Source organism: Sebastes fasciatus, chromosome 14, assembly GCF_043250625.1.
Source record: "Sebastes fasciatus isolate fSebFas1 chromosome 14, fSebFas1.pri, whole genome shotgun sequence".
Taxonomy (NCBI): domain Eukaryota; kingdom Metazoa; phylum Chordata; class Actinopteri; order Perciformes; family Sebastidae; genus Sebastes; species Sebastes fasciatus.
Genome location: NC_133808.1, coordinates 12036003 through 12046558, shown reverse-complemented (window position 1 = coordinate 12046558; position 10556 = coordinate 12036003).

The following is a 10556-nucleotide window of genomic DNA, read 5'->3' as shown; positions in this document are numbered from 1 at the left end:
ACGAACGACGCTTTCTCTTTTTTTATGCCCTCATGTTGTAGAAAGCACAAAATAAACCGGTGCTGCTCTTTGAGGTAACGAGCCCGTCACCGTTCTTGGAACCAATCGAGAGCCTTGAGACGGCTTACTATGCAGAAATAGGATCATGTTGGTTCATCGGATAAAAAGGTGAGCTCCCTGTTTCCGCGCGCCGCTGTTACAGTAGCGTTGCGTCAGGAAGTTGTTGGGTGTCAGTGAGGTCACCACCAGCGAGACGCCCTTCTCTCTCTCTCCATCCAGCTATATAGCAGCATATATATGCTTTTCACACACTGATCATTTCTATATGAAAGGGAGAAAGCAGCTCAGCATGCCTTCAGCCACCCGAATGTCCTTGAGAAATAGATTTGACCTCACAGCGCCAGAGGTCTGTGACAAAAAATGTTTGCTATAAAAATAAAAAGGCTGCAGCTTTCAGTGAGGTTGCAGATGAATTAAACAACTATGAGAGGAAAAAATGCATATCTAAGGAGTGTGTGGCAGCTTTATGATGACAACACAAGAGGATTTGTAAAAGGAGCTCATCAGAAATATCCCTGGTGCACATATACACAGTATAGGCCTGTTCGTTTTCAGGCCCTGATGGCTTTACACAACTCTTTAGAAGCTTTGTGAAATTTAACAGAAACATCAAAATATTTCAGGGAGATTCTGCAAAAGCAACCCCCACAGTAAGCCCATATATAACCTCACAGGCTGAGTGTAAAGAAAGTGTGATTAAGCGTGGAGCTTGGAGCAATGGCACTTTATACCCGTGCGTAAAAGACACAAGTCTGGAAAGCTCTGGTTTTCAGTGTGTAGAAGTCTGATGAGAAACAATTTTGTAGGTTTGATTTTAATAGAGATCCTTTTTTGTGTCATAAGAAATATATAACTTATGTAGCACACTTGTGCCATCTCCTTTTTCACAGTCTTTGTCCAACTAGCACTGCGCCACAAGGTGAGTTTCAACCTCAAGTTTTACGCACGTTTAGTGATTAATGCTCGTTTCCTATTTCTCCCTATAACAGCAGGTGCACACCAGATCATCTATAAGGACTGGGCAACGCATGCCTTTATTGTTCTTGCTGCACAGTGATAATAGCCTGCAGGCAAACAATAAAACAAAACATAAAAGGTAAAAAGAAAACCATATTTGTCCATTTCACACAAACCAGATATTGTAACTCCTTTGTTGTTGTTTTTTAAGACGTATTGGGCGTTTACAGAGCTCGTTTGCAGTATCTTATGAGACATCTATTCGGAAATTTCAATGACATATTTGCAGTATTTATAGAGCATGTGGACACTTAGAATTTGAAGTTGATTATTGGATGAATATCCGGGTTGTGGATGGCCAATTAGCTTATAGAAAACGCATGGAATTACTCTTTTTTTCCCTCTGAGAAAACCAGAATCTTTAACTAAAAAATGGGACTTTTAATGATCACTGTTCGATATCTCCAAACCTATGGTAAAACAAATATTAAATTGTCATAAGCAGATTTTTCTGAACATGTTTGACAGAACTAGTGCACCCTTTAAAAAAAACCGAAACAAAGTCAAAACCTGAAGCGGAAAAACCAGACTGACGAGTCCTAATGCATACACTTTAAATATGAATTACTCATATTGACTGTGTATATATAACTGATACCTTTAGCTACGTGCGCAAAGGAAAGTGATCAAGCCTAATTGTTGAGACGCTTGCAGCTCTCTCTCTGCGTGTGTGTGTGTGTGTGTGTTTTTGGGAGTGTCACGCTCACAGTTCTGCAGCATTATTTGAATATTTGCCCGATGTGTGGGCTGATGCACAGTCAGAATGCAAAGAAGAAACAGTAAACAGGCACAATAATCTGATGGGCTGCGGTTTCTACTTAAAGGTCATCGATGAAGAACAAGACTGCAACGAGAGCGCCAAAATAGTTGTGGAGAGATTTTTTTTTTTTTAAATATAATTTCTACTTTTAAATCTGTCCACCAACCGTTTTCTTCCACACACATGTTGTTCAAGAGAGTGCGTTCTCTCTTCATCTCTATGTCTTTCTGCTTAAACACTTTTTTAAACTGTTTTGAAAATATAAGATAAATGCGCGTAAAAGACCCCATTAAACTTTTCGTTTAACTCCGAATTGCGCATGCAAGATCGCTGACCTCCCCTCTCTTAAAAAGCCTGTTAAGGAAAATGTGCCACATTGCTTTTGCAATCAATAGTTAGTACCCTTTCATGCACATTTAGTACATTAAAACGTGCACTTGAAGTGATGGATTAATAAAATAAATGATGCCAAATATTGTAGTCACAGTCCGGAGTGTCCAAAAACAAAGATCCCACCTTCTGCGCTTTAAAGCAGTTGTTTACAAATGTTCTGGACTCGACTTAATCGATTATCTATCCACCTCTGAAACATTTTTTTTAACAGGAGCACAGAAGGAGAGCAGTACAGTTAAAAACATCACACCTTTTGTTTCACTTAGTTTAGATATTTAGAATATGAGGAGAGACTGAAAGGTCATATTGTGTGGGAGGAATCTATATGACTCAGAACGAAAAAAGTCAGTAGCCAGGTTGTGTGTGTTTGTGTGTGTGTGTGTGTGTGATTGTGCACATGACACACAGATAGAAATCTTCTCAACATTTATGCAACGTTTCAGACTGTAAAGAGGTTATTAATTATGTGGACATTTGAAAAAAAAGTGAATAAAATCAAATATTTTTCTTAAATAATCTGTTTAAGATGTACAATCAACAAATAATGACTTTACATTTTAGTCCAAACTTATACGCATCTGTTCAGTCAAAGGTGATCTAAGTCCAAGTGAACCCACTGCCCTGCATGTGACGGCTTCAGAGTGACTGTGATTTTCTCACAAATTCAATTAGACATCTAGATCTCAGAAGATTTTGACAATTGCAGCACACCCTTCATGTGACAGCCATGCTTTTCACTCGTGTTATAGGCCTGAAAATGCACTGCACAGCATGCAAACATAATCAGTGTCACTCTGTCAATGGTATCCTTGTCAGCTGCGTGCGGACGCATCCGAGATCAATGATGTTCACTCAATTAACCTGATGGATAAAATGTCAGGGAGGTTATGGATGTGAGTGCGTGAAGCTCTTTTCTCTCTCAGAGTGAATATGTTTACGTCCCACGACTGTGTGGCGTCTACGGGCCCAGAGAGGAGACAGTGGGTGAGGCCTGTCCCTTCTAAAGCACCCTGTGTCCAGAGCAGAACTAGGTCAACAGAGACCGCTGGTTGGTGAGTTGGAACGATGCTGCTCTCTCACACACACAGGAAAGAAAAGGAGGGGGAAAAAAAAAAGCAGGAGAAGAAAATCCTTGCCTTCGATTGAGGGATAATTAGAGACTGTTTGACCTATTTGTCCCCTTAAATAAACCGTTGGCCATTTAGTTGGGAGTGGGTTGAGAGCACGTTGAGCCCTTCACTGGACCCCTCCAATTATGCTTTTTAATGGCAAATTGCCTGACGAGGTTCAAAGGTCTCCCCTTTCTCTTCCCTTCTTTTTCTCGGTCACAACTCACATTCAGATGCTCAGTGTGCAAAAGCAGTCAATTACACAGTCTTTGCCATAATATAAAGCAGGAGGGTGTGTTTAACGGTCCAGCTTCAGTAAAGATAGAATGACAAACTAGATTAATCTAGAGACCAGCTTGCGATTGGATCACGCCAGCCGCGACGCCAAATCGAGCCAGGGGCGTAAAGTGGTGGGTCCAATGGCCGCTTCCCCATTCTTACACCTCTAATTCCAGCGGCCTTTCTCGGACCGCACCCATCCTCGAACTCGACCTTCAGTTTGATCTGAACTACACACCTGTTAGGTTTCATGACTGCATCTTGCACAGTTGTGACGCTATCTCAGTGACAACATCTGCACACAAACAGACAGAAATATAACTAGAGACCATCTATCACATAAATCGCGACGCCAAATCGGACCAGTGGTATGAATTGGAGGGGGGGGGGGCAATGGCCGCTTCCTCACTTCCTACCCCCCTGCTTCCGGCGCCGTAACCACACCCATCTTCAAACTCGGCCTTTATTTTGATCTCAACTGCACACCTGTAAGGTTTTGTGATGCCAAATCGGGCCAGCGGCGTAAATTGGGGGTACCAATGGCCCCTTCTCCCCCCTTGCACGGACCACAGTGATCTTCAAACTCGACCTTCGTTTTGATCTCAACTACACACCTGTAAAGTTTTCTGACTGCATTTTGCACAGTTGCGATGCTATCGTGGTGACAAAACCAGACAGACAGAAATAAACACCTGGCTGACTCACACACAGACTTACGAAATGAAAACAATACCAGCGTCGCTGTCGCAACTGGTAAATAAACACCTGGCAAAGGACTCAAAACCGCTTCTGTGGTAGTTCCCGCTACAGTAGGTGTCTCCAGGACCACATTTTGCCATGATGATGTAACTGAGGGCCATATCTAAATTCTTAATAGCAAAGCTTACATGCAGCCCCGTGTGGTGCTGCTAAAACAGAGGCCATGCAGCTCAGTTCCTTCATGTGGATGGAAGCGTCAGACATGTGTAATTGTAACACGGACGAAGACTGAATCCAAGCACAGATGCTGTGTTGTTGAGCTATAAGCGAATGAATCAATTACCATGACATACACTGCATAACTTGTTATCTTGTATCTAGTGCATGGTTATGTGACGTATGTAGAAGAACCTGACACAAGCTGACAGGAAGTCAAACATACGTAGACCCTCAATGCAACATGGCTGTATGCACAAAAGGTGTCCCATATTCACAGAGTGCTTATGGGCTGGTGTCCATAGGGACAGCTGCTCAGTCTGTCAGCACAATGGGAATCAACAGGTAACTTAGCGACCTGGGCCAAACACATTTTCCACAGAAAACCTCAACACAAAGGCTAATCACAACAGTATATGTTCCCTTTCTGTTGACCCACAAAGGCTCGCCATTACTCAGATGCATGCGAACCTAAACCTACCTGAAGAACCGGATAATGCGAGGTGACCGCGCTTCAAATTGAATCCGTTTCCTTTTTATTCCCAGTTGAGAGCTGGCGCCATTTGCATGAAGTACAGTAACCCGTGTGTGTGCGGGAGTGATAAAGGCGCACGCAGAGAGAAAACACACGGAAGTGACCAAACACATCTAACTGTTGGAGGGCTTCAGCTGGTGCCTCATGAGTGAGGCCTATGACTAAGATCGGAAGAGAGTAGGAGTGTGCCTGTGCCAATGTTGCCATACCAATACTGCAGAGGGAAAAAAAACAAGGTTGGGAAGAGTGGATGGTGATTGGACCGAGCACAGATACACCAAATAAGACCAAAAATAGATGGTAGTGTAATTTACCCTGTAAACATTTTGATGAACACTTTGACCCCACAAGCAAAATCATACTCACGCATGTGTGTGAGAGTGTTCATACATTATGTACAGTACGTGCGTGAATGCATGTCTGTGGTTGTGAATTATTAACTTATTGTGTTCATCAGATAGTCTGCAGGATGTGCTGCATTTCGTTTTGAGTCAGGGATGGGATAGCATGCAAGCTTTTCTTCCAACAAAACGCAACACAAAGTGTAGGGACTTAAAGGGGAAGTAATCACTAAAGTCGCCTGCTTCCTCTTCTCTGTTCTAAGTATATCATTGTTGTTCACTTAGTTATGCTGCAGAAATTTCAACGGGAACACCCCCCTGAAGTCGGATTTCTAACTCGGAAAGCCGGACGAACCTCACCAACCCCCGACCTCAAAATCCAAGATGGCTGCTCCGCTGCATCAACAGTAAAAAAAGCTGTAGTAATATACTGTTTATAGCACTTATTCCTTATTTGTATCTTATTAAATCCGTCGTGCACACAGTACTGTCCAACTTCTATCGGTGGACGTGTTAATCCATAGCGGAGTTATGCGTTGTTATCAATTGCTAACAATAGCTAACAACGGCTAACCTGGCTGGAGCAAACCCCATTAAGTTTTCCGACTTGTTGTACTGTAACGCGGTCAACTCGGGTGTGATGTCATAGAGAGGTAAAGTCCCACCCCTTCTGGTGGACTACCATGGGACCTTATTTCGGAAAACATTTGAACGGTAGTCAACGGCGAGAGACAAATACTTTTTTTAACCTGTTTGAATTGACACATATGATGTTTGCCAATTTAAAAGATAATTTTGCAAGTCAAGAAAGTCACAGTTTGTTGTGGGTTTCTTGTAGTATCATTTAGTTTTGTGTGAAACCGCTCAGTGAACTACATCTCTCGTCTCGCACAATATACTGTACGTCACCAACGCTAGCTAGCTGTGCTAGCTAGCAAACTGAGACTTTCTTGACTTACAAAATTATCTTTTAAATTGGCAAACATCATATGTGTGATTCATGGCGCAGTTCAAACAGGATAAAAACATTTTCTCTTGTTGTTGACTACCATATAGGGATGTGGCGGTGAGGAAATTTTCCCACTGGTTAATAAACTTGTGACGACACAGTGTTACAGATAATACCGGACATTTTACCGTGCCGTGCCGTGCACACTGGTTGGACTCTGTCCTCCGCACGCAGTTTCCTCATTAACGTTATGGTTCCCGTACATCTTTAGGTTTAAATCCGAAGTATTGCCAAATAGGCGCTTTTGCTTTTCGTTTTGACACCAAGTCCTCCACCATCGTCTTGTCTGTCAACTCTCTCTCGTCCCATGTGTTTGAAATCTGACTCCTACTGCTCTGTGCTGAGACTCCGTACGGAGCAGACACTTTCACTTTCAGATTGTAGCGTCTGTCGTCCGACTATGTATTGATAACTCGCCGCTGATACGCCAAAATGGACTAAAGGGGTTTTATTTCTATAAAAAAACGCAAAACGAAGGTGGGCAAGTAATGTAATCGGTGTATGCCTGATTACATACACCGATGTACACGGCGGTAACGAGATAAATGAAATGCATTACTGCACTGAAGCCAACTTTTTAAGTCGTAAGGAGTGACTTGATGAGGCTCTGAAAAAGCACAAGGCCACCAAATGTGTGTAGCCCCCCTGCATCACATCTCTGCTGTTTCTTATTGATACGTGGCTGTGAGTAATATCCCCGCCAAGAATAGATGCTGGTCAGAGTAAAAAAAAAAAAGAAAAGAAGAATTTCACAGCTTCATCTTCTCTGGTTATTTTATTTGATTATCCCTGACCAGATTTTTCCTCCATTGTGTGGACTCACACCCTCACATCACGACGAGCCCTCCCTCATTCCCTTCCTATCTCTCATCCCTGCTCCTCTCTGTCCCACACTACATGCCTCTCTATTTATACAGTTGAGTCAGTTTGCCACCGACAGCAGTGAGCGATAAGGAAGATTGAATCATCGCGTATTAGAAACACCGAGCTTTCATCTATCAATATACTGTCTTAAAAAGGAAACCCTGATCGTTGCTGGCAGTTCTTCAAAGTGTTTAAAAGATATGGCCGGCTACAAAAAAACAAGAGCATGATAATCAAATAAATAGTTTTCACGATGAAGGCATCGCTGTGTGCCAGGTGGAAAGTCCTCAGCATCGGCAGAGCCTCCAGAGAAGGAGAGGTGTATCACTCCAGCAGGATACTGGTCCATAGGTGTCTGGTTTCAGATGGCAGGCATGCTGGGAGCACAGTGTGGAGCACAGCACAGCCAAGTGGACAACAATGGAAACACGCAGAGACACAGGTGTCCCTACTAAGAACCCAATGTGTGTGAGAGTGTGTTTATTTGTCCATGTGTAAAATATGTTGTTGTGCATGATAGCATATGTTCATACCCTGTATGTACGCTACCGCAATACACGTGCTTGTATGTGTGTGGCATTACGGTAGTGTGTTTAATGTGTTTGTATTAGCTCACTGGTATTGATTCACTTGCACTCTCGCTGCACTTTAGCTGCACTCATGCATACTTCCCTCAGGACGGTAACACCTGCAAATGGAAATGAAGGGAGTATTCCCTAAAAGAGAGGCGCTGTGAAGACCGCAAGACAAGACGAGAAGCGAGTCGCGTGGAAGACAAAGAATGAAAATTCAGATCACAGCCATTGTCTCTCTCTCTCTCTCTCTCAGTGTCCATTCCCCTTCTCTTTATTTACAAGTCTCTCTCTCTCTTACTGTCTCCTTCTTGCTCTCTCCCTTTAACTCACTGGAGGATGCTAACCCATCAGGTCCCTTGGCTCCCCTCCATGGGATGATGTCATTTTAGATGACATCACCATGCAGTGTATGTGTGTTTGTGCTATGTGTGTGTGCACCCCCCCACTCCTCCTCCTCCTCTTCCTCCTGCAGCCCTCCCTCTGTTTCTTTCCTCTGAGGGAAGGTGCTGTTTGACACACACCCGCTATATACCCAGACCATCAGCCAAACTGCCGTGCTAGCACAAGTACTCGCAGAGAGCAGGGCAAGGAGAATAGAGGGAGATGGACACGGGCTGCCAGGAAGGCAGAAACACTTTACAACAAAGAAAGAGGCGAGCTGGTCTTTAGAGCAGCCGTGGTGTGATGTGAGGGCAGAGAAAGGAGAGTGGAGGTGCGGCGAGGACTCTGAGGGGCAAGTTAGTTTAATTACACAACACTGCTGCTACCATAACACCACAAAGCCCAGGCATACACTGTCATTAAGATTAAAACTAGTGCACGGAGGAGTGCCACAGACAGTCTGAAGTCTCTTTGGCTCTATTGTTTGTTGTTAACACTGATATATTTAAGACTTCGCTGTCTGGTGCAACATTCTGATACACAAACGGGTTTAAAGGAATAATGAGATATTTTGAAAATACGCTTATTCGCTTTCCCGCTGAGAGTTAGTCTGGAAAATTGACACCTTTCAGCACATAATAGACCCAACTGTCTACTAGAGGATAGCGCGTTGGTGTCACGTTTTGCCTCGCGAGGCGTGAATATCACACGTGTGTATGAAGGTGCAGTACCAGCAGGGGGCAACAAAACCATTCACTTAGGTTTAGGCAACAAAACCACTCAATTAGGTTTTTGGAAGAACATCATGGTTGGGCTTAAAATAAGTATGTAAACTAAGTACAAGACATACGGAAACTACGTATCATAAGTACGGAAAACACGCCACAAACGTCACTAAAAACACATCACTAACGTAACTTAGGAAACAAAACACCGGTCTCGAACGTACTGTGTTTGTTGGACCCATTCCCCTCCCGCCCACCATAAGCTGACTTTCTCACTTTTTATTCTACGTCATGTCAAGGCCTTTGCCTTGCGCGTTATTGTGTCATTTAAACGCCTTCTCGTGCGACCAGGTTGGCTAAATGTGAGGCTACAGCAAGCAGCCGGTTAGCTTAGCTTAGCACAAAGAGTGGAAACCAAGAAATAGTCCTGCGCATAACCCCCTGGAAGCACAACTTCTTGTTTTTACATTTGGCTTTTTGCATGGATTAAACAAATGTGATCTAAAGTGTTAATTAGTGAGCTATTGGCCTTTACAAATCACTATTGAAAAATGAACCCGTTTGATGACATGACAACGCGATAGTTAAGGTTAGGTTTAGGCACAAAAAACACTTGGTAAGGTTTTGGGAAAGAGCCTGATTTGGGTTAAAATGACTACTTCGTTAAGGTTAGGGGGCCTTCACCTTTGTCGTCATGGTTACAGTGATAAACACACGGTTAAGGCTATGGAACGATCACGGTCATGATTTTAAAAAGCAAATGTGGTTTATGTCTGATGTTTTGCTGACCCATACACCCACCCAGACCTCATCTCTACGCTGACCCATCGTAGTTCCCATGGCCGCTATAGGGCTTTGTCACTTGAATGTAAACATATGTTGTTTTGGGGCAATTGCTTAAAGGACTGACGCTGTCATTCTCCTTAGGAGGACAGTCTCGAATTACCTACCAGCATCTCTAAAACTCACTAATTTATATTTCTTCAAATAGAGCCCACTGGAAACTGTTTCACAATGAAAGGCATCACCACGGAGCAGCTCACCTTTCTGAGCTCTGCTATACACACATTAACAGGAAAGGACGTTGTTGTAATGATTCAGATTCTTTACAATACTGGTGACAAGCAATACTATCCAATTTTTTTTGCCATGACTAATTTAGCACAAAGATCTTCTCACTCACGTCTTTCATAGGAGTCTCAGTGCAGCAGAGGCACTCCCACACTGAAACACGCCTGGGCTTTATTGAGCACAGTTGGCACGGTCTGAGCCAATGATGTCATCCTGGTGAATGGGCCAGCAATACGGGGATCAGCAACTTTCTGAAATGAGAAACGGTGGGGAAAGACATCATGTGTAGTAGTAGATATTGGAGTCATTATAGTGGAAAGGTGAAGTTGCAGCATTTTTGGTGTGTTTTTTTTCTTCCTCTTATTTCTCCATAGAGAGGACAATGGTGAGCTTCGGAGACTGTGTGCCCACAAAAGCTGGTCTCAAATTACACGTTGCAAGTCTCAAAATATTGAGGCATGGTTGGAGGTTTTCATGTGGCGGTGCTGAAGAGTTTTGATAAGTGGTTTTAGAGTCTGTCAG